At 44.7% G+C, this 25,085-nt stretch overlaps 1 long non-coding RNA gene across 2 annotated transcripts; it reads left to right on the top strand.

Moving 5' to 3' along the window:
• Positions 1–22,087, top strand: LOC140257519 (uncharacterized). 2 transcript variants are annotated; one of them, XR_011905038.1, is made up of 3 exons: positions 1–65; positions 16,772–16,919; positions 21,472–22,087. It is a non-coding gene; the product is annotated as an uncharacterized lncRNA (long non-coding RNA). The 2 variants fall into 2 exon arrangements; XR_011905039.1 differs by lacking the exon at positions 21,472–22,087 and adding an exon at positions 18,939–19,469.
• The last annotated feature ends 2,998 nt before the right edge of the window (positions 22,088–25,085 follow it).

Below are 25,085 nucleotides of genomic sequence, written 5' to 3'. Positions count from 1 at the left end.
GCGGCAGTGTGGGACAGTAGGGATGTGGGAGCAGGACCATGTGGCTGTGGAATGGACTATTCAAGGTGGGTGTCTCAATACCGTGTGTGCTGGGGGAGCCATTGTGGTGCATTGGGTGGGTGGAGGGCACCCCCTGAGGGCTTACGTCCATGGTAGGTATCACTGCCCACTTTGGCTGGGGAGTGCTGCTCTGTTGTGGTGCTGTGTCAGCTTAGGGAGGGACAGGAGTGGGGCTGAGTGTGCTTTCCTCTAGAGGAAAAGGGCAAACTCCAGCAAGTGTTCTGTTTGTATGGAGCAGGGTGGCCCCATGGGCAACAACGTGGTGAAGCTTCTTGTGGGACGGAGCAATGGCTGCTCACCAGAGCCTCTGAGAAGGGTTTTATCCATTTAACTACATGGCTTGGTTGTTACTATTATTTTTAATTTGATTTACTACTTTAATTGTTAATTTACTGTGCCGAGGAAAAATTTATCCTTGTCTTGACTTGCACTGGCTGTTATATTTTTAAATATACACACGTTATTCTCAGTCCATTATTCACCTCCAGGATTTGTAAAGGGGAGATAAAGCGAAGTATGCAAAAAGGAAACAAAGATGGGAATGTGCAGTGCTCTTATTTTCAGGGGAGAGGTTAAGATGAAGATGTTTTCTGACTGCTTTAACAGTTGCTAGAGAAGGGTTGCAGCCCACATGGCTCTTTGTGTCTTCTCCCCTTTGTATAAAGTTGTGCGGTCTGTGGAGTGACTGAGTTGAATGCCATTGCTTTGCAATGTGGCAGCAGCCTGCTGAGATGGCCCTGCTGCCTTCTCACCACTGCCAATCTGGGAGTGGGTAGGGGTGATTGCTGGGGCAGTATCCAATGCTTGGATTAAAAATAAACAAGAAAAAAACAGGTTTGTAAGCACAGAGTGTGAGGTTCAGAGGTGTTTTGCACTGGGGTGGGAAACAGTGTTGTCGGATGGCATTCTATTTTAGACAGAATCAGTCTGCTCCTGTGCTGTTTTGTTCATTGTTTGCTCTTCCAGCCTAATCTGTAGCATGGTGAAGTGAGGCTGTGTTGTTGGGGTCTTCAAGATCCATAGGAACTTTGCTGGGAAGGGCTTTGATACCAAAGTGATCCAAAAAGCCAGGATCCTGCAAGAATCAGACCTAGTCATTAATGCACTTTGTTGCATCTGTGTGGCCCCAAGCCCAGCAGGGGAGGTCTTTGCAGTGTCTGTGCTGTGTACTGCCTCTGCTATGTTGGTATGAAATCAGGGCCTGCAAGGGAGTTGTAATTATGGGAGAGTTGCCCTCACTATTAGCACTCTTACCCTAATAATGTTAACATATATTCTACAAATGATGTGGCTGTCACATCTCTTTATGCTGACCCGGTGTGAAGGTACTGCTGTCCACTTAGGTTGGCTGTTTCTGCTCCAGCCATGCAGCCCATCTTGCCATTTGGTCTTGGGATTTCTCTTGAGCTGTGGCTGCCTCAGGACAGTTTCTCCTCTTGTTTTCCTGCAAGTGGTTCTTGTTCTCACGGAGCTCCAGGCACCTGTCTGCTTTTTCATAGTTGTTTCTCCTTGGGCCATTTAATTATTAAACCCAAAAGAGGGGATTGTTTTGGGGAAGGAGCAGGGAAGCGGAGCAGGTGACTGAGATCCTCTAATTTAGCATTAGTGTGCAGCTGCTGTTGCTAACTGCAAGCTTCACCATTAACTCATGCTGAAGTATGGGGCCATTAACCCAAGCTGGTACATCCCCTCTGCCCTGGGCTTCCACATGAGACAGGAGAGCAGCAGCCTCGGAGCAAGGCTGTAACTCAATCCAGGTGTGAAGAGCTATCAGAAATAAAGTATGTGGGAGCAGAAACCATGTGCAAAATCCTGGTGCGCGGCTTGTGCAAAACCAGCTCTGATTTCTAAGCCTTCTGGATGTGTGCTCACCTTCAGTCTGAGCTGGGCTCTTAGCGAGACCTGATTGGTATCACTGCATCTGCAGCTGGGTTTTGCATAGCTTCAATGAGGTCATCTTAAAATTGGTTTCCTAAAGACATTTTTTTGTGATTCCTTTTTTCCACCCCCACATCAGCCCCCGGGAACAGTGGCTGCCAGCTTGTACCACTCCTCAGTGCTGTGGCACTGAGCCTGGGGGCTGGAAGGTAGAAATGGAATAATGTAGGCAAGCAAGGATTGACACAGAGAGAAGCATCATGGATCTGGGCTGCTGGTGAGAGGCACATCAGGCTGTCAGTAAATAGCTATTCTCCTGGAGCTGAGAACAGAGAAGCATGGGACATTTCAATTACCAGTGTTTGTATTTAAATGTAAATAAGTGGCTTGTTTACTCTATAATTCAACAAACCTTATAATTATGATCTTATTATGATATTTCTGCAGCACTCGCAGCAGCATATGGCACTTCAATAGGCAAGCAAGGCAAGAAATGGAATTACGGATTTCTGTGATGTTTGTTTTTGTATTTGTGGCTCTGTTATAAGCCCTTTGTTTTTAAATACCTCACTTCTTAATTTGGCAGTTTATATAATTGGAGTGAATTTACATGGAGCAGAGCTCTGAGCATTGGGATTGGGTTACTGTCTTGTCCTCTATCTGATGTAGGGTCTTCTTGTGGGAAATCCCCACTTCAGGAGACTTAACAGTGGTGCAGTGTATTGCCCAAGCTGAGGTCATTAGGGCCTGTGTGGGTCTGTGCCTTATTAGTGTACATTACTTTGGCTTTTGTAGGTACTGCTGTTGAGAACACTGTGCTGGTAAGGCCTCAAACTGGGGTGAGCACTAAGGCTGTAGAGCACTGATACTTGGCGAGGAGAGCTGGCTGCCTGACTTCTGTGTCCAGTTTGGTTGGGCAGTGTATAATTGTATTACTTTGGCTTGCAATGTCAGAGGCGGATATTGGTGGAATAGCAGTAGAAATTGAACCTTGACACCAATATTCCTTAACATGTGTGTCAGAAATGACACCTGCTGACAGTCACTGATGCTGGTTGTACATTATGGAGACCAACTGGTGAATGTGAGCACAGTGAAGAGGTAGGTGATGCATTTCAGCTGTGGTGCCAATGATAGTGGTTTACCTCTGCTGTTGTACAATGGTACAGGTTTGTTTTTGCAGAGCTAGCGCTCAGTTTGTTCACCGTGTATCTCATATCCTCTAATGTCCCAAAGAATTAAGCTCTTCCATGCAACCCTCCAGTTGAGCAGAGCTGCAGGTGGGGCTTCCTGCCCATGAGGTGCAGCACTGCGTTCCAAGGCGTGGGCTCAAGGATCTCAGCTCTGCAGTTGCTGTTCGTTTCAAGGCAAGTGTTGTACACAATATATGAAGTGTAGTGTAAATAATTTAACTAGCCTTTGAACATGGAAATAGCAACATGAGAAAGTAGCAAAACATAACAAGTTCCCAGCCAAACACATCACTGACTGGTTAGCCTCGCTAAAACAAACATAATTTTTTTTCTTTTTTTCCTCAAGTGAAACTGATTTAAATGCAAGGAAGAGGCTGCAGAAAGCTGTGTTTACACATTAACAGCACTGTGGTTATTTGCAGCTGCTGTAAGTTTTCCACTGACAGCTGATGGGGCAGCATGTGCTTGGGAAGGGAGCTGTGCTGGGTGCCAGGCAGTGTCCCGGCCCCATGGAGGTGATGCTGTAGTGCAGGGCCATGGGGAGCCCCCAGGCCACGTTCTCAGCTGCAAGTGGCCTCACTACCCTCAAGCTGCTCTGGGTCTGCTCTTCCATATGCCTCATTTATTTATGTGTGTGAGATCTAGGGAAAATCATTTTTTCTTTCCAAAACATACAGTATTAATTTTTACTTCCCTGCCAAATAATATCGTTCCAGACAAATGAGCCATGTTTGTGCTGCGGACTCTCTGGAGTTCGTACCTCCATTTCTAATAACACACACAGAGCCAAATCCTTGAAGTTGGTGTGCTGTTGCACCAAGAGTTTATTTAACTGGGAACCTGACTGGTGACCCAGCGCGTGGCTGCAGCATGTAGGGATGGAGCTCTGCTGCAGGGCTGGGAGCACACAGAGCAGCCATGCTCAGCTCTTCCCTATTGAACATCTCCTCCTTGACTTGTTTGAGTTCTATAGCAAATTATCCTAAAAAAGAAGCCTTAGGCACAAGGTTCTCTTCTTGCACATCTTATTTTAGGCATCATCCACAATGTGTGCAGAAGGCAGATTTGCTATTGGAATTATCAATAAAACATAGTTTGTATGTTAAATTAGTAATCATGAAAAAGCTTCCAAGGTTTTTACTGCTTCTTTTTTCCTTTTTACAATTATCACAAAGCCAGTTTTAGGCTTTGTTTTTGCTGTGGTGGGGATGTGTGCTCCCACAGCTCCAGGACCTGCAGGGTCCCCATGGGCCCTGTCATTGCCCCATGGTGCCAAGGGCAGCATGAACTATAAAACCTCATCATTATGAAGTTAAAGGGCTCCAGGTGCTCTTTGGGCTGGCTGGCAGCTGCCCATCCTGGGCTGTCCTGCAGCGTGGTGAGGCTGGGAGGCACGGAGGTTGCCAGGCTGTGCCCTCCTTCCTCCTTACTGCAAGGCAGCCCTGCCTGCTGCCTGTGTGCTGGAGGCTGGGGTCCCTTCTGCAAAGCTTCTTTGGGTGCTGCTCTGTCTTTCTCTGAGAAACTCTGCTTTCCTTTTGAGGCAGTGTTTTCTGGGAAGTTGGGTAAAAATTGAGGAGACCTTTAGAAGTGATGATGCTTTGAATATGTTAGCTGTAATTTTCTTTTTAAAACTCATTTTAATGCTTTGGGGCTCGTTTTTTAACTTCTGGAAAACTTGGGCTGGAGACTTAATTTGTTTTGTTTGGCTGAGCCAAGTGAGAATTAGGATGTCTGGGTGTATTTTGGAGAGAAATACGAGGATTAAAGACCTGTTTTGGTGTGTAAAATTTATTGTTTATAATTCAAATGGTTATAAATGGAAATGGTTGTTCCTGGCTTGGTTTGCTGCATCTCAGTGAGGCACCTGGAAGGAAGGTAGCAGGGCTGCAAGGGATGTGATGTAGGAGTGTGAAGAGATGGCACTGAGCTCTGCTGGCACCTGAGTGCCTTAGGCCCAGTTCAGCAGTGTTTTATATGGTATTTAACCATATCATCTAAATCCCCTTTAAGTCGTATTGATTTCTTGGGACTGTAGTGAGATTAAGTGTGGTGAGTTTGCGCAGTACCCTCCAAGCTGGCACCTTCATGGTGGGATAAGCACACAAACCCAGCCGTGGGCATGGCTGTGTCACTGCATGCTGCCTGTCCTTCCAATTCTGCCTGGCTTGCTGCAGTCAGACTGTCATAAACCCTTTGGTGAAGTGACTGCTTCTCATCAATGGAGCTTTGGGGATGGCTGGAGGACTGCAGGTACTTCAGTCTGTGGCAGCTCTGGATCTAACCAGGTGTGTTTTGGGTACTGGATGCATGCCTTGGTCACAGAAACATCATCATGTTACCACCTGTGTAGCACTGTCAGCATGGTGAAGAAAAGAACTCTGCTGGGCTAGGGGTCGCAGTGACTTTTGTCTGCCCAAAGGTTTGGAGAGCTTTGTGGTTTCCATAGATTTCAAAGGCAGGAAGTGAGTCAATGAAGTATTGTATCTGCTGGGCAAAGGGGTAGAGAGTAACCCCAGGAAAACCATGCAGCTCCCATCTTGGGCAGCTCTTGGGTGCATGGGGAGTCAGAGCCCAGCCTGTTGGCTGTGCAGCTTGCTGCAGTTTTGAGTGGAAGTGGGGGCAATAGGAAAATAGGAATGAGTAGCCGCTCCTCAGCAGGTCACTTTGGCCTTGTGATAGCCAGCCCAGCAGGGGTGAGTGTTGCCTCTCTTCTATAGACAAAACTTCAGGCATCCTATTGATTCAGCCAGAGATCTTATCTGTGTATTTATCTGCTGGCAAGGAGGTACGGGAATACTAGTGCTCAGTTTTAGTACAAACTCAGCTGTTTGCTGATCAGCAGTGACTATTTAAATTGACCAATCTACCTCACCCTGGCTGGAGATCAAGGGATCAGAACTTAATTTCATTCCTTGAATAAAGATTTATATATATATATATCTCCACATGAAAATATCAGAACATGAAAGGTTAAATCAATATGGAGTTTTACATTGCTTAAAGGGCATTTGCATCAAAGCAGCCATGAATGCAATTCACTTGTTTAATGAATTTTTTATGCTTATTTAATGAATTTCACAAAGGTTTGGTGTTTTTCATAAAATGGATAAGGACTTCCAGTTTTATGAAATAATAAAAATGGAACTGAAGTTATGAAATGAGCAATCTCATTAGTTAGGCATGATATATTCATATGAAAGTGTACATGTTTCTGAATTATTGCAAGCAGCTCTATTGCTTGAGCTGTAACTTGTTATAAGAGTATTGCAAATATGCCTTTAGTTAAGATATCAGGAAGTGACAGAAATTAGATTGATTGCTAATAATGATTTAATTAATACTTATTGCAGTTAGCATACCATGGTTGTGTTCTTTCCTAGAAACTACATGTTTGTATTCTTCTTTGGTGGATATCTGGTGCAGTACAGTACTATTTCTAGCCCCTTTCAGCTTAATTTTGTTTGCAGGGCCTTACCCTCTGCTTTATTACGTTGATAAGCAGAGGAAAATATTACAGTGTCCTGCCATTAGTAAGAAAGTGCCTTGTTTTGCACCTCTCCTTGGTGCTTCTGGAGTTTAATGGGATCGCATCATCTTGCTTAAAAGTTCTCCCAAGTCAGTAGTGCTTGGGATGAGAGGGTATGAGCCCTTGGTAGCTCCCCAGGCCAGGTCTGTGTGGCTGTGCATATGCTCAGAGAGATGCCCAGCTCCATTAACCAGCCTGGGAACCTTCACCATGCTGGGGTGAGGGTGAAACCTGAGGATTTCCTGCATCACTCCCTTACAGACAGACCTTTCAGGTGCTTTTGTGTGACATATGCCCAGCCAAACCAAAGCAACTTTTGCAGTGTATCTGCACCAGAAAAGTGAGCGGAGGGATTCCACTGCCCTCAGTCTGCTGGTTGCTGCCCTCATGCTCTGGGGAGGTAGAGGGCAGAAATGGTGCAGAAATGAAAGGTAAGGTGAAACTGCCAAAGTTAATGACCTTGCCTTAGAAGTACAGCACAGTGGATGCGTAAATAAGCAGTCTTGTTAAGTCTGTGCAGGAAGGCAGAGAAAGACAGGCAGGATGGGAGGAGAGTGATCTACCCTCAATAGTTATTAGAGCAAAAGGAGAAATGCAATGCCTCCTCACTTACGAGGTGCTGTCATCCTACTTTTTAGCATGCTCTGAAGCTTTCTTCTGGAAAAAACCACTTTCCAAATACAGGGAAAAGCTTCTGTGCCCTTTGGCAGGAGGTGAGCATGCAGGTGGAGCTGAGGGCAGGCAGCGGGCAGAGCTGCCCCCTGTCTGTTCCAATCTGTGGTACCAGGGTGAGGGTCCTGTCCTTGAGCCCCTACTGAGCAATGTGTTCCCCAGCCCTGCTGATCCATGCAGAGAATTGGAACCAGGTGAGGTGACTGTCCCTGTGCCACGCAGCAGGCAGGGTTGGTGTGAGGGCCCCTGAGGCCACTGAAGCACCTTGAGGGATGCTTAGGGATGGGAAGGGAGCTCAGGAGCTGTCCTGGGGCTCCCAGCATAGTGACAGAGCGCCCATTGTGGGCAGCAGGAGCGGGGAGCTCCCCAGTGTTATACCAGATTTAATAACTAGCTGTGATTTAATCTGTGGTGTGAAATAACATCTCTTATTATATCTAATGTAAATATTTACTTCAGAGGTTTGACTGAAAAAACATTGCCTGCCTTCAAAGCCTATCAGTTTTTCATCTGTGGCTGACAAAGAAAGCTTTGAGTGCTTAAATTCATTTACAGAAATTAAATTACAATTTTCAACACTAAAGCTTCTGTGATTCCAGACACTTTTCCTTTCCTTTTATTGTTTCTGACAGCATCTAGACTCTCAAGGTAAGTGGTCGAGTGTAGTCCTATGTAAATGTAAAACATAAAATGAAAACCGGAGGGAAGAAAAACATTTAAAGTAGGAAATTAGACCAGTTATTGAGTTCCACACTATGGTTAATGAGTGTGCAGAAAGAAAACATCTTCTTGGCCTAGTGAGCTGGAGCATTACAACTGTTGCAACACTTCTTCTGTTTTTGGAAGGAAATAAGTAATAACCTCGACACATGGGAAGTCTTCAGTTTGCATTTTTTAATGCCTCAGGGGAGTGCAGTGTTTCTGGTTTTAAATCTGTTAAAATATTCTTTAAAAGGCAGGTTTTGTTCTGAAACCAAAACAAAAATTAACATATTAAGCATGTATGTAGGTCAGGAGTGTATGGGAAGGGCTCGGCTGCTCTACCAGGACATGCTTTTTTTGGAATTGCCCAGTGAGGGGTAGAAGGAAGACTGAAAATTACTGTCCCTTGCAGAAACACATTGTGTGTGTGTGCAGGATTTGTGCTGTGCTGCTCAGGTGCAGTTGGATGTAGGCTGTAATAGGCTGTGCATGGGCTGAGGGGCTGGTATGGGGCAGCTCTGCTCTGCTGAGCCCTCCTCCAGCAGCAGGGAGATGGTGCTCCTGGTTCTGTTGCAGCATCCCATGCTGGGTGCCTTGGCTGTGCTGCTGATGAGTATTTGCTCTCCTTGCTGTTACCCATACAGCCATTTCCTTGTGTGGTTGGTGGCGAAATGCCCAGGCTAGGCTGCCCTGTGCTGAGCTGAGACCCGAGACCATGTAGCAGATTATTGTACAATTGGAAGATATATGAAGTTGCTGTGGGTCCAGCTAAGGCAGAGGGCCATTTAGTCTTAATTAATGGATGCCTTTTCCCACCTGGGTGAATTAGCAGTGGTTGGAGTCCTACAAACACAGCTGTACAGCTTCTTGTACCCTGGTGAGCTTTGGATGAGGAGCACTAGGAGCTGTGCATGCTGCTGCACTGTGCAGCTCAGCAATCTTACATGCTTCATGCGTACTTTCTAAATCCCTCTCATTCAAAGGTTGAGATTTTTCCTTTAAATTCATCTCCGGATGCTGTTACTCAGCAAGCTCTTGAAAGGTGTGAGCAAGCTGATCAATACCTTATCTTTTTCAGGTTAATAAGTTCATTATTATTGACACAGTATGGCTGGCTTCCTTCAGTCTGAAAAATGAATGTCCTGAGCGGGAGTAATTGGGGAAACTTTTAATGATGCTTTGATTGGGAAACATCTCAGGGCCAGGCTGGGGTTCATAGTCAGAGCTGCACTGGGGATAAGTGATATGGCAGGGGCAAGGCTCTGGTGCTGGTGGCTGTGCCAGGCTGGGAGCATGGAGAGCTGATCTTTGCCTCTTCAATTTTGGGCAGAAATTTCACCTGAGTCCTGAAGCTAAACTCCTGATGGAAGCTGCGCTGCTGTGCAGAGCAGCCAGCTGGTGCCAAATGGGCATGAAGCCCCCGTCCCCTCCCTCAGCAGCTCTTTCTGTTGAGGTTTGTCACTGTGGGCTTTGGGTTGTGGTGCCCTTCCCAGCTCCCAGGCCTGGAAGCAGCTCACAAGCCTCTGTTATGTTTTCCTTTTCCTGGAGTTGTGAAGCTTAAAATTGAATAATTTAAGTCTGGATCAAGATTAAATAATTTGGGTCAGGCCATTGTCTCAGGTGCCCTCCAGGAAACACAGTCAGCATTTAACCTAACCAGCTCCTGTAATTCCACCAAATTCAGCTGAAACAGCATTTTTCCCTTAGAAGGGAACTTGAAGCTTAATAACAAGCATCCTGATTTCTTTTAATGCTTTTGGGAATAGTGCTGGCTCCTGTACTCAGGCTGAACCCCAGCAGCTGTGTTGGGGCTTTGGGCAGTGCTGGGATGGTGCAGCTGCCCCCAGGAAGCTGCTGCTGTCCTGCAGCACAGGGTGTATGTTGGCACCCCCCTGCTTGGTGCCTGCAGCAGCTGAGCAGGCTCTTCATGCTGGAGTGGCTCTGAAGGTACTCTGCTGGTTTAAACAGCAGCATGCATGCAGGTTTGGGAACTGAAATGAGGGAAGATTAAAGCAAACACAAAACTTTACTCACTGTGGAGTGATGCTGTTTTACGTGGTCAGCTTGGAGACCCCCTCAGGGAGAGCACCGGAGATGCAGAGGGGTTGGACACTTATTTCTCCCACTGCCTTGGGAGTTCATCTCCTGGCTTTGTTTGTATGACTGTCTGTGCCACCACAGAAACAACTTCACTGAGTTGCATGGCTCCAACTGCAGGCTCACAGCACCACTCCTCACCGCTCTGCTCAGGGGAGAGGCCAAGTGCTTGCAATTCTAGAATGTCAGTGTAAGAGTGCTCGGTTGTCACATGCCATTAGCTGCTGGGAGTGTGATATCTCAGGAAACGCTTCGTCGTAATCCTCCAAATGAAGAAAGCTGAAGTGAACTTCAGGCTGATTGTTGGGTTTGGATATCATGTTACAGGTCGGATCGTGAACTCAGAGCTGTAGCTATGCTCAGATTGGTTTAAAGTGCAGCCAGATAGCTCAGGTTCTGAAAGAATCAGCTTTCATGTTTACTTTTACTTTTTTTTTGTTTACAACTTTAAAGAAATACCTGTGTGACAAAACTTGTCCAGATTTTCTGCCCCACCTGATTCCCCCAAAGAGCCTTTTGCTCAGCAGCACTGTTAGGTCAGCTTCATTGCGAGCTTGTTTTCCTGTGGCTTGATTCTGGGAAGCGTTGCACTGTGTTGACTGCATGGGCTTCTGCTGCTGCATCCAACTGTAGTTTGCTCCAAGAGGAAAACTTGGACCTGTGGTGCTGTGTAAGGCAGGATGTTGTTCTGTGGCGTTGGGTTTGTCCCTGAGCAGTGTTTTAGTCGTTGCTGTGTTACATGGTGCTGCAGAAGCATGGGGTGTGTAAGGACTGATGCCGTGGCTCACTGAAGCAGCCAGTGAAAGCAGCTCTGCAGCCACCCTGCTATGCAACCACTGTCATACTGTTAGCAGAACAGAAACTACACGGTGGTGTGTCAAACCAAGTTTATTTTACTGTGATGCTCAAAGATGCTATTAAGCTGTCAGACCAGTCTGTGCTGTCCTTGGCTTTGCCTCACCAAGATTTAACGTGGTTTCAGTTCTCAAAGCCAACCCCTTCTGAGCTGACCTCTGTCCCCACCCAGGTTAATGCCCTTCATAAAGGGTTTTGTTGCTTCAAGACATCATGATGTTCTCTATGGGAGTAAAGGACTTCTTGGTTTTCATTTTTTACCATCACAGCCTGTGTTGGTCCCTGTGTGGCACTGGGGGTTCATTTTGCCTGAGCTGTGGCAGTGAGGATGCATGCTGAGCTGTGCTGGGCAATGGGGCTGCTGTCCCTATATATTCAAGTTAATCCCAGGACTGGGGGAGTCTTCATGGGCTTCTATCAGTATATCTGCATGAACTTAGAACAGATTCTAGTGGACATGACAGTGATTTTTTTGTTTTAGTGCTGCTGGTAATAAAGAGTCTTGCCTCGTTACTGGCCATCAGAGACAGACTTGCTTCTTTCTAAAAGATCTGTACAGCTGAGTAGTGCTTCTGCTTCTAACAAGTTTTTCCTTTCATTTATTTTGATAAGGGGGAAACATGACAATTCCATCACAAGTGGAATCAGAGTCCTTTTTGCTTCACTTTCATGATGTTTCACTGATTGCTTTCAGAATCCTGTTGCTTACAGCACCAGTGGTGGCCCAAATGGTGTTTGTGATGGATGCGGCTGTACAGCTCATTTGCTTCTGACTGCTTTAATATAGAGACTCGGGGCTGGGCAGAGGGGTAAAGACAAATATGAATTGTTAAGATGCTTGCCTTAAATTTGTCCTAACATCTGCACGTTGTTTCACTTCCTTCCCCACCACTTCAGAACGTGCCGGATCAGTGAGGAGCAGATAGCTCAGTCCATAAAGCAGCACTTCTGTAAACGAGGCGCAGTTGGGATGTGATTCTGGGGGATTTATTCCATGAAATGCAAGGGAAGGATTCATGAGTACATAAAATAACAGCCTAATCAAAGAAATAAACATGAACAAGTCTGTAATCTTCACAAAATTGGGGGGGAAAAAAAGTGCTTCTGATGGACTTGCTCCTACTGTTCTCTTTGTAGCTGTTTCCAGAGCTCCAACCATCTGTTCCTTGTTGTAGGTTGTTAAGTGAAATGTGCTGCCAATACAAATAGCTCCGCTTGATGTTTGTTTGCATAAATTGTTTTGAAAGCTTCATGACGAATTTTAAGGATTACTTACAGGGGTAGGACTCTGTGGAAGAGGAAATATAAATTTGATGGTGCATGTTGGAATCCATTAATTTGTTTGGAATTTACTATAAAGGAGAACATCCTATGCAATTGTTGAAGGGGGAGGGAAACAATTTCATCTTGAGCCCATAAGGTTATGTGACGAGACGCTAACTGAGCCGCATGGCAGTAAGTGTGCTCAATCTGCTATTGCAGCTCTCTCAGTTTGCTTGCCCTTACCCAGCAGAATTGTTCAATATTTCCAACTCATCAAGCTTTGTAGCAGTGGTGTCTGGGTTTTGTCTGGTGCAGGAGCCTTGGAATCAGTCTGTTGTGTCACACACCTACAGCACTTGGGATAACCTCTGCTGTTCAGAATTGCCGATCTCGAGGCTGACAGAAGATAAGTAAGGAAATGAGAGCAAGAAGAAAGGGAAAGATTTGGTTAAAGGCCCTGAAGGCAGCAGCAGAGCTTATGTAGTCAGGCTCATTGACCTGGCTGTAAGCGTGATAGTTGCAGCCTGGTGGGAGCTGTCTGCAAGCCACAGGCTCAGAGCACATCACACAGGAGTTATTTGTTCCTTAAAGCAGTGTTCCTTCTCTTAGCAGAGACTTAATTCTAGAGGTTTATCTCTGGTCTTACTGTTTGGAAATGCTGACTTGCTGAAAACATAGATTTCCTTCCATTTGCAAATCTGGGTTTGTAATGCCCAGCCAGTCAGATGCTCCTCTTGCCTTCACGAAGCTCTACAAGGAAGCCCCAACTGCACGCTCGCACACATGCTGCTGTGCTGCTCATCACAGCCTCGCCGTGGTAATTCTCTGGTTTTAAGTGAATTGACCTGGCTGCTTTCATCTTCAGGTAATGCAGCCCCAGTTTATAATTCAGACCAGGAGCTTATGGAGATTTAGAAAGAGGCCCAGAGCTTTGCTTTACTGTGCCAGTTAAAGCATTTATACTGATGACAGTTAAATTGTTGAGGGCTCTGTTATTCATTTACATCACAGACACTAAGGTCCTCTGACGACCTACTGCAAATGTAAGCCAGATGTACCTAAACATATCTATTGTACGTTTTACTTCATTTCAAACACTTCTCCTGACTTTCAACTCAAACCTTCTGTCTGTCTTGTCATGCTACAGTGTTTAATGATATTTTATTGCATTAGTTCACAAAACCCTTGAGTTTTTCAGTTGTCCTAAGCTAATGGACTGGATCTGTACCCATTTGCTAATACAAGATCTTTTTTAGTAGGTAGCAGAGCTATTAAACATAAATCAAGGTTTCCGATAAAATATTAGGTTTCTGCTGCATCTTACAAAAGGACAGTCTCCAGTTTTACCTGATTATTATATCTTACAAGCTATAGTTAAAGCTTGTTTGAGGATTTACTGCATTCCATACCTAGTAATTTCATACAAATCCATAATGATTATTCTGTATGTTCCTTTCATTTAGCTCATAAAAGAAACCACATAGTTTGCTAGCTGTAGAAACAAGAGCCATTCCCTATTATTTCCTTTGGAAGGGTGCATTAAGAACTTTCTTTTTTTTAAACAAAACAACAAAAAAAGAGGTATTTCTTTACTTAACCTGTGTAACAAAAATCAAACAGGCAGTAAGGAGATATCCTGCCTTAAGACAGGTCTAACGTTTGCTAGAGGGGAAAAAGGAACACTTTCTTTAATAGCACTACAATCTGTACGTATACTTCTGAAAAATAGATTAAAATAGCACGAACTTTAGAGAGATTTATAAATCTTCTTGTCAGGAGTGAAGTGAACAGGTATCTCATGCTCACCTTTGAAGCAGAGATCCTTGGTAGAAAAAGGTTGCCTGTTTGGCATGCTCTTTTGTCCCAGGTGCAGCAGGCACGTGAGCACAGACTGGCCTCAGCACTGCTCTTGGTGCATCCTTCCAAGGCAGCATCTCCACTCCCCGTTGCTGTTTTTAAATGCATGCTCAAGCCCTTCTGAAGCAAAGGCGATAGCAGTTTGACCACCCTGAGGTGCTGCTCTCAATAGTAAGGCGCTGATGGGTGCAATTCAGTGCACACACTGAGCAGGATGTGGAGGATAATTGCTCCTTTAACTGGATTGTTTTGTATTATTGCAAGCTAAGGAATATGTGTAACAACTCAATATCTTTTTTTTTTCTGGTGCAAATCTATAGGAACTTCACAAAAACCATTTAGAGTTGGTTTAAAACTGCATGCTGTGAAATGGAGCGTGGCACGGCTTATTGGCCAGAAGGTTAATACACCTGACTGGAGCTGGTTGGGAACTTCTGATCAAAGTCTTATTTGGAAATGTCGTGGTGAAACAGCCTTAATGACAAATGGGTCTGCCCAATGGAAGTGGGGTCTGCGGTAAAGCAGAGAGCAAGCTGGGGCTGATTGCTCCAAGCAGCTGTGGGGACAGTGCCTGGGATATGACTGTCTTGGGTTCCAGTTCTCTCTGTGGGACTCTGAAAACCCAGTCCCGCTCAGATCAAGCTTGTGGTTGGGCCAGTGGCTGTGATGGGGTGGATTTGCCACACTGAGGGATCAGAAGGATGAAGTGTTCTGAAGCTGTGTCCTGGATTGCAGCATGGAGTGAAAACCAATTTAGAAACCTCGAATATTTCTGTGTGAAAGGGTTCTTGTTTTGCAGCTTGCAGTACAACTGTTTTCTTCCTTTGGGTGTTGCTTACTGTGGTTTGGAGGCAGCACTGTGATTCTTGTGGCCATTCACTGTTCCTGTACCCCTTATGCTCCTAACAAAGCGGTGCCTTAAAATGAAAGCTCCTGGAAGTTGATCTTTGGTGCAGTTACTGGGGAGCAGGAGATGGTCACATCTGAGTGTGGGCTTTATGGACATGATTCCCAGACCAAGCTGTGTGTTTGCCTTTGGGTAGGTTTTTACTGAGCCAACTTGGAAGCACATCCTTGTGGTGGCTGGAGCCAGCTGGTGCTATCAGATGTCTCTGTGCTAGGTGATAACATGAGTGACCTTAGAGGCTCTGTTTCTTCCAAGGAAAACAATGTTAATTGTTGACTGTCTGTTATCATTTGAAATACAATGCTGTCCAAACACATAACCATGTCATCCTGTATCACTGAAACAGATGCAAGCATGGTGTATTTGCTCACCAGTGGATACAAGCAGTTTTTCTTCCAACATTTCCTTAACCAAAAAAACAACCACCAAAAAACAACAACCAACCAACCCACATCTGAGCTTCACAAGTAAACCACTAGAAATAACATGGGTAGAAATGTGATCACCTTAATGTAGACGACAAAATAACAGTTGTAGCTCAAGGTCACCCAGGCTGTTCCTGAGGCTCAGCTTGGTTTGCAGTGCAACCTGTGGCTCCTGGGCTGCTGCTCTCCCAGCTGCTGACTTGGGGTCCAGTTCAGTGGCTCTAGGGATGACCCCAGCTCTCCACTGGATGTCAGTGTTCCCCAGGAATGCAGCTGCTGGAGCACTTGTTTGGCAGTAAAAAAAATAATAAAGGAAAAGGGAGGAAAGTAAAGAAAACTACAGGACTTTGACTCTTAAGAAAAGTAGTTTAGGAATGCTGGTTTTGTGACAGTTCAAATCACCCTTAATTATAATGCAAACCTCAGCAGAAAGGTTGTTTATAATAAAAGGCATCTTAGGTGACTTCTGGACTCACGTGCCAAGGAGCTGGGTTTGGTTTCAGAGAAAACAAATGAACATTCTTCACTCATCTCCCTCCAGTCCTGGTATTTTCATGTGCTGTGTTGTAAGTGACTCTGTTTTAGTCTCTGGCAATTTTTCTTTTTTCAATAGCCACAAAAGATATCTTTTCAAATCAATGAAATCACGAGCGTGTCACTAAATGATTGCTTGCTTGCTGGGTTTCAGCCTTTGATAATTAGACTTAGCATTATGTCTGCTCTTTGCTAGGGGATGGTAGTGGGTGGGATTTGAATGGTGCATGAAAAATGGCAGTAAGGAAATAAAGACCTTTAAAAAACAAACTGCTGCCACCTGTTGCACCACTGAGAAAGGAGCACAATGGGAAAAGAGGCACAGGGAGCATCGGGAGTTTTGCAGTGGGCACCACCTCTGTGCTCACAAGAGGGCCTTCCTGGGAAGCTTTGGCTTCTTGGTTCTCTTCCCTCTACTGAAATGGATGCACGGAAAGGGAATTTCAAAGTGATTTTGTTGAGCAACCAAGTGGGATTTGTAGCGCGTGTCCCACTTTTGCTTTAAGGATTCTAGTTGAGAATGTGTTGAGTGGGAAGATGTAGTCCTGTATCTTAGAACTTGCTGCTCCTTGGCAAAAGCATGACAGTCCTGGTGGTTTGAGTCATAACTCGCTTGCCTTTGGAGCCTCCAAACAATAACAATATACCAAGACCCTGAGGTGTGACTTTTTGTAACCTGGAAGACAGTAGTTCCTGTGCATCTCAGTACAGGCTTTACCTTCACAAAGGCTTTTTACTTACTGTATCTCTTCAGCTTAGTTTAGATGTTCAACCAAGTTAATGGATGTCTTCTTCATTACAGATGCTCTTGCAGAGGAATGAGCTCCAGCTCTGAGGGCAAGAGAGACCAGCAGTGGCAGATGAAGCCATGAAGTGGCTTGGCTGGATGTCTCCACCAGTGATGTGACTGTGCTGAGCAAGAAAGAAGCAGCGCTGGGCAGCTCTGAGAGGTGAGTAAAGTTTGGGGCTGGCTGTCCCCTGCGCCCATGGCTTTCCAGAGATAGTTCTATCTAGATTTGCATTGTAGTGCTTGGATATGCATAGTGCAATGTTGAAGTAAAGCCATGTTCAGATGTGCTGAATAGTGATTATAAATGTCCTGGTTTCAGAGCAGAATGTGGGCCTGAACTGTCACTGGCAGAAGCATTTCAGAGAGCAGACCACTTCTATTTGAAAGACAAGCTGAACTCTTTGAGCCTTGTAGCCAGACTGGATTAAATAAGGGGATCTTGAATAAGATTCTGCTTTGTGAACAAAATAGCTGAGACTGTTTCTCAGTTTGTCTTTAAGTGATTTCTTCAACCAAAAGCAATAGTGCGATTTACTTTCCTTTGGAAGCCCTGTGGCCTCTGAGCTCATGGAAAGCTGAACCATAGGGCTGAGTGAGAAATGCTTCTGAAAAATTGAGTTGCTTTACACTGCTCCTGGTTGTTATTGCAGTCTTCCATCACCTTCTGTGAGCTGCCATGTAAGAAAGAAATGGAGACTGGAATTAGATGTATGGAGAGGCTGTGGGATCTCCTCTCGAGATATACCAAAACTGCCTGGACACTTCCCTGTGCAACCTGCTGTGGGGATCATGCTTTAGCAGTGATGTTGGGCTAGGGAATTTCCAGAAATGCCTTCCAATCCATTTGATTCTGTGCTTCTGTGGAATACCTGCTTTGTTTTTTGTCTTGTGCTTTGTGTTTCATGGTCATAATACAGTGGGCCAGGGGTTTTGTGTGTCATGAAGGGAGGTGAACAAAGCTGGGTTACTGCTAGATTGGCTTCTCTAGTAAAGGGGAATGTGTGCCCGTGTGGTCTGTGGTGAATATTTGCAGAGGCCATGCACTGAAAGTAGGATCATACAACACCCAGTGTGGTGGATGCAGTCTGAGCAGTTCTGAGTTGCACCAAAGGCTGGGCTTGTGATGCTTAGATAAGATGTAAAGTTATTTGATTTGCTTTCCTTAGGTCTGTAAATTATCATCTGCGAGCAAATAATGCCAGCAAACAGAATAAATATAACAAGTGGGATCCTTCCCCTGTAGCTGTGGATTGTTTGACACTTAAGGCAGCTTTTGCAGATTGCTAAAATATTTCCTGAATTGGATACAGCTGAGGGAGCTGCTTGATATGAAGCTGGAAACTGACCTATCCTGCAGGGCCCATCTGCCTGTGGTCAAACATGCTGAGAATGCCCTTCCTCCCCCCAGCTTTTTTGAGGTGTTAATAACTGAAGCTCTGAATGTGCCAGACCTTGAGGGATACGAGCCTGGCGAACTAGGCTGTATTCACTGACTTCCAATAGGAAGCTGAAGGATCAAACCCAAGAAGAGCAGAGCAGGCTGATGTAGCCTGCCTGACTGCAGGGATGGATGCTGCATGCTGTCTGCTGGGAGGCCAGGCCCCAGCCATCCCAGCCAGCTTCCATCAGTGGGAAATTGGCACCAGGGCTGCTAATTTTGGATGCGATTCTTCATAGAACATAATCTTTACCGTTTGTTCCTACAATGTGTTTTCTTTTTTGTGACCACTGCACAGTGTTTGTTTGATCACACTGAGAACCCACAGCTTATCAGGTCTTTGAGCTTTTTCCTTTTGAAAGAGATAACAGAGGAAGAGGAGATCAGAGTTGGGGGTTGGGGGGGGTCACTGGGGATAAATATCCTATTTGCATCTGCCTAGTTAGTCACAGCTGAATAGTAAAGCCCGTATTTTCAGCAGCCTTTACAATGTGAGGTGGAAATTCAGTTTAATTTTTTACTGAAGTTGTAGTTTTGGAGTTCTTTCTTCCAAGGGAAGGTACTCGAGTTGCTCTACACTTGGAGTTTTACAGAGTTTATGCACTGAATACATGGAATGGAAACAGGCTTCATTTCCCTGGGCCTTCCAGGACTGTTAATAGTTAAGCCTTGCTAGGTGGCATTGCTGTTTTCCCTTAGCGGTTCTCTCCTCTTCATCTCAAACATTTTTACTTCATACAGTCACTAGGAAAAAAAACTTACTTTGCAAGTGACCCTTGACTACGTGGGCTCTGGTGGCTGACCCTAGGTTAAAGGATACCAAGATAGCTCCTGCCTGCTTTTTGTCAGCGCTTCCACTCCACAGGAACTCCTGGAGATGCCTTGGTGGGAATCCAGTGATAAAACTGGAACTCGTTTCTCACTTACTGAAAGGAAAACAAAACCGAGGAAAGAATGCTTCCTGCTACTCTTTGGTCAGTCGATAAGCTTAATTGGCCAGGCCTGCCTGCTGTACATTGATTGTACCTGCTAATAAAAGAGCTATTGATTGGCACTTTATTTAGCACTGCCTTGCATGGACTGTATAGTTCCTGCTAATGTTATTACTACATCAACCTTTTCCTGTTCCCCAGCTCTTTAGCACTATAAATTATGTCAAATGCCACCAGTGTTTTCAGTACTCTTGGACTTTTGGATGGATTCCTTTAAGTTTTTGACCTCCATAGTACACAGTGTGTCATCCCTAATAGGTGCTAAAATGTTTAATAGGATGCAGGAGGAATGGAGATGCAAAGTTATTATGTAAAGTACTGTAATTGTTATGCCTACTCCTTATGTTTTAATTGGATCTCAGAAATCAAAGAAATTGATGCTCTCTGACATCTATTTAATGGGACCATGATTAGTGAGCAGTTCTGGCAGATTAATGGAGATAAATACCTATATTTGGGAGCTCTCGCTGTCTTTGTAACCTTGCTATTACTTGTAGAGGTCAGTGTACAGGCCTCAAATAAGATAAAGATGGGGAGCGGTTAAATAAAAATGACTCAAAGCAAACATCTCTAGCATCCTATCTCCAAATGGATATTGAGAGAACTTAGCACAGGAAGGCTGCCACGATTTAAGCTCTGCCTTTGCCACTGTAATGAAAATGCCTCAAACGTCAATAGAAGTTCAGTAGAAATAAGCAAGAGCAGCTGGTCAATATTGAACTGTAAGTACTGAAAGGACAGCCAGTCTTGGGTGGGACTTCCCTGGGAAGACGGCTGACTGGCATCGTGGTGGGAACCAGAGGTTCCCCAAACCCTCCTCACCTTATTCTCTTTGGAAAAGTAGTCCATGAAAGTGAGATCTGACACAGTAATGTAAAATAAACATTCCCTTTTTGTTTGCTTTGCTGTACTTTAACGAGCCGTACAGCTACTTGATTTGGCACGGATTGGTCAGAGCTGCAAGCAGGGAAAAAATGAAGCTGTCATATAAGCACACATGGTAGTTCACAAACCAAGTTGTGAACGCAGCCATGAAAAAGTTCAGCAGTCTCTATTTTTAAGGCTGCTTTAAGGAAAAAAAGTAAAATGTTATTAGCAACTTTTCCCAGACATTCCTTTCAGAATTGGGATTGGTGCTATTAAATCTCCAGTTTGAGAGAAACAAAACGGTACTTTCTTACATGTGGGTCCTTTTGTTTTTGCACCTCTGTATCTACTTCTTTTGGCATAAGAGCATTTGCAGTAGTGCATGCTGCAGGAAATTCTTGCAACCAGCCAAGAAAGTAGAGCTGCTGAAGAGTGTTACAGAACTGCATTGCAACCCACCTTCACTACAAATATGAGGTCCCTTATAAAATCCTAATTTAGGGAAGGACTCGGTCAACTTAAAGCTGGTAGGGACAGTCCTGTGTGTTTTGTCGAATCGAAGGCCTTCTAATACTTGTTTCTAATGTTTTTAAAGAACCATTGTATGAAAGTGATTAAAAAACCAAAGCTTTAGATTTCCAAAAGTCAGGCTAGCAGAAATCTAGATGAGCTTCAAGAATTAAAAGGAGATCCAAGAAAAAACAGTATGTATAGTTTTAACAGCCCTGGAGGATTAGTCTGGAATACCAGCTTGTAAGGGTCATGGCTCTAGGCATGACAGCCCAGGACATTAGTTTCAAGGGGAAACATGAGTTTTGTAGGATGGTGCTGATTTATAGCAGGTGAGGATCTGGCTCTGAGCTGATCATGCAGACCTGGCATTGCTTGTAACTCAGCCTTATCACTTCATTTGTCCTTCTTTCATTGTAATATGTGTGGGGAGGAACACGATCACTGTGCTTTGCCAGTCAGCCTCTGCTGCTACAACTTTCCTGCTCTGTGTTATGATGCTGGTGTGTTGTTCAGTGCTGCAGCTCCTGGCAGGGGGATGTTGCCCTGCATTGAGCTGCTTTTGGGGTGCAGCTGGGTTGGTGGTGAGGCCAATATGCTGGTAGTGCTCTTGCCTGCTGTTGGTGCTGAGCATGGCTCCTTCAACCAGTGCAAGTTAGAAATCGGCAACTAATTCATAATTATTTGCCAAGGCTCAAAATGCAGCCTCACAAGTTGAATTTGGATGTACCAGCGTGTGTTTGATGGTGCTTCATACCTCACAGTGCTCCCAAGGCAAGTATTAATTGCCCCATAAAACACGCTCTGTCGTGTCTTGTGGCTCAACGTGTTACATGACTGTGCAAACTTGTTTTATAGCCCTAACAGCCCACTACTGTTTCTGAGAAATGTTTTCCTTTTAACAGGGGAAAGAAAAACAACATTTAAAAAGTATTATAACGGTGACAAGGAAGAAATAATGTGATAGAATTTCCACTGGCCAGAAAAGCCCTTGCGGATTAAACACCTGCTATAAACGGATGCACATATATTATTCATATGAAGGAGTCATCTGTCTAGAGACCACATCCATCTCTTCTGACCTGGGGGGCTCCCAGATAGCTGGGGCAGCAGCAGGGTGTGTGTGGCTGCAGCCATGTCCCCAGGCTTGCAGTGCTCCAGCAAGTGGGGCTCAGTGCCCAGAGCCTGCCATGAGCTTCAGCCTTACTGCTTGGGAGAGCCAGGTGCTGTGGGGCTGGCTGCTCTTCATCTGAGATGTTTCCATAGTAATTACAGTGATTGCAAACAACAAAGTAGGCCTTTTGACTATGGAGAATTTTAATTGTCCTTTCCAAGCCTTCTAGTTCCCACTCCCACATCTCCAGGAATGAGATGAGAGTGCCAGCAAGCAGATTGCAGCCTGGCCTCAAAGATTTGCACGTGGTATAGATTCACTGAGGTCAGAAAGGATTGTTTCCAATGTCTAATTGCGGGGATGTGGCTGAGTCTGAGTGGGTCTGGGGTCCAAACCAGGGAGAGAGTTGCTCTGCACACCTGACTGTGAACGCACCCTTCCCTCTAGTTCAGGTGCCTGCATTGCAGTCTCTGTGCTGGATGGAAAGGGATGCTGTTCCCAAACTATCTTGAAGATCACCTGAGGTTACCTCCTATCCCTTTCCCTTCTCATAACTACTTTTAAGGTTACTCCTTATGATTGGAGCCGGCTTACTTTATCCCTGCCTGATTGTCTTAGAACTGTAAGTGAGCTGACTTGCAGCTGGCCAGTATGGGGCTGGAAACATGCTGCTCCTCCTTAGAAGATATTTTTAGCCTGTTCCCCCTGTGCAATAAGTAGTTAATACTGGATTTAGTACCTGCTGCGCTGTGAGCTATTATCTTTGTGATATGGGAGCGTTTTATAGCCACTTTTCACTCCATACTGCTGGCAGAATGATTTCATGATGTGTATGGATGTTGAAGATTCAGACCTCAGATTTGTCGGTGTGTTGCCAAGTATCTAGCATAGGCACCCAATTAAACTATGATTTAGTTTTTCTTGGTGTGTGCTTTGCTAAATCTGGACAGTTTTTCTGCTTTTAGCTCTGAAGTGAGGAAAGATCCAAAGGTAGTGAAGTGACAAGTCTCTGGCAAGGAGATCTGGCTGAAGTTTACTCACTAGAACAGCAAAATCCCAATTTTCTCTACCAAAACTCAACTGAAAGACTGAGCTCTGGGCCAGAATTTGCATTGCTGTGAATGCTGTACAATATATACGGCTTCTGTCTATAATAAATAAGTGGTATTTTCAAGCCCTGCTGCTGCACAGTATTTGGGCAGGAAATTCTCTTTGTTTGCAAGTAATAGAATGCGAAGTGAAAGGACGCTCTAATTTATGAATAAGTAAATCTGGTCTTTACAAGAGTTAATTCTGTTATGTGTAAATAGTTTTCATTTTACAGTCGTAAAATCAGTCGTAGTTGGAACCTAATTCACAAACAAACGGTTTGAAGATTTACGACACGTTCCCTTTGCGTTCTCTTTGGGATAGTGAGGAGCGTGTTTCCCTCGCCCATGTAAATTACCTGCAGTGCAATCCATTTTTGTGATTTATCAGTCTTCTCTCCCCTCGCTCACAGGCTAATGTATCTGAGCTGCAGTCAGTAACAGTCCCTTAAATCAAGGGAGAGTAAGGAGCTTTGTTAAAGTAGATTAAGAAGAAGTTTAAGGGGGCAGTTCCACAAACCACTACTCATGTCAGCATCCTCGCTGCTTCCAAGAGCTCCAATTAGAGGATGAGATTTGTGCCGTTAGTGCTGGGCTGTGAGGTGGGATGTGTGGAGGCTGACTCATCTGGTGCTGCTGGAGCAGTGATTCTGAGGTGATGGGCAGTGTGTGCTGGGAGAGCTGACAGGACCATGGGAGGAAGTCTGAGCAGGAAAGCTACAAGGCTTAGCACTGGTACTGTAAAGAAGCTGCCTCTTGCCTATCAGAAATAACAGATAAGCCCACAGAATATGAAGTGTGGAATTAAATCCTGCAGCTCGTGGCTCATCAGTGAGCTCACGCAAGGAGAGTACCTTGCTTTATAAGAAGTGTGGAGTGTTGTTAATTTGGATGCACATAATGGCTTACCATTCCAAAAAGTTGCTCTGTTGTCCCAGATAGTTGTGTTTATGCTTCAAGTCCCTGCTTGGATCTTGTTGGAAGCTCCCAGGTGACATTCACTGGTAGATGTTTTCAGAGGCACGGGGCCTGTGACTTGCTGGAGTTCCAGAAGGATCCAGAACTTCAGGATGGCGTCTTGGCAATGATATGGAAATGTTGAGCTTTCTTTGATTTTGTTTTTGTTTGCCCTTTCCTTGAATAGATGCTGTAAGACTATTTGGTTGAGCCATTTCCCTGGCAAGATATTCCTGGTTGGGCTGAGAGCCTGAGATCTAATAATGTTGAGACTTATAAAATATTACCAGTAAGGTCAAGTTGGAGTGAAGAGGCAGAAGAGATCTCACTTTTATGAGTTCCTTTAAGAAGGAGGAACTTGCCAAGGCCATGAAACTCCAGCATGCAGCCATAGCTTGAAGGCACAGGGAGCCTTTATGGTCCAAGGTCAAGGACTTAACGTCTGCTGTGAAAGTAAGACAGGAGTATAAGGCTGAACCCTGAAGAGTCTGAATCTACAGGGACTCCAAGTCTGTGAGGCATGTGGGCTGCAAAGTATTTGGGAATGTTTGGCTCCTAAACAGATCAAAAGTAACTTTTCATGGAAACATCAGTGGGAGTAGCAGGATTCAATATATATTTAAAAACGGGCTTAAGGTGGATATACTGTTGATCTGTACTTGTTAAAGAGTAGAAGAAATTACATGGTTGTGTTGAAAGTTGCCTGTTTGGTTCATGTCTACCTTGTGTAAATTTCAGCAAGAGCAAAAATAGGTAGCATTAAATAAGCATCTGAGCAAAGCATAGGCATACTTGGGGTAGGGGGGACAGGGAGTTGAGCATGACAACTTCAAGTTTCCAGTGGAGAGTCAGCTGTGGTTCTGTGCTGGGGCCACAAGAACTACATCTGTTACTCAGGCATGTAATTGTGTATGCAGGTCATCAGGAAAAGCAGCTAAAGCTTTGGCCGTGCTTGCAACAAGAAATCCTATTAAATTCTTTTCTCAATTTGTTATTATTTGCCTCTGTATTGTGGTTATGTTTGAAAATATACAAATGTGCATGAAGTAAGCAGATATTTCTCTGTAGGGGAAAAAAAGGCAAACGTATCTGTTAAACACATGTTGTAAATAATAGCAACGTGACTCTGACAGCTAAGCAGTGTATTTATAATTGCCACAGTCCGGTGCAGCAACTGAGGCTGTAATGTGCTGATCTGATTTAGAATTAAAACCGATTTTTAACTAAATGTTACAACCTGAGTAAACCCAAATGTGTTCTTTCTCATACTGAATATTTATAATCAGGATGACCGATAACTTAGGTAACATGGATAGTGAAGGGAAAACACTGCAGAAACGGGAATGAGATGGTGGTTTGC

This window comes from Excalfactoria chinensis, chromosome 11, assembly GCF_039878825.1.
Source record: "Excalfactoria chinensis isolate bCotChi1 chromosome 11, bCotChi1.hap2, whole genome shotgun sequence".
NCBI classification, from domain to species: domain Eukaryota; kingdom Metazoa; phylum Chordata; class Aves; order Galliformes; family Phasianidae; genus Excalfactoria; species Excalfactoria chinensis.
The sequence above is the reverse complement of the archived record's forward strand: the minus strand, read 5'-3'. Positions and strand labels throughout refer to the sequence as shown.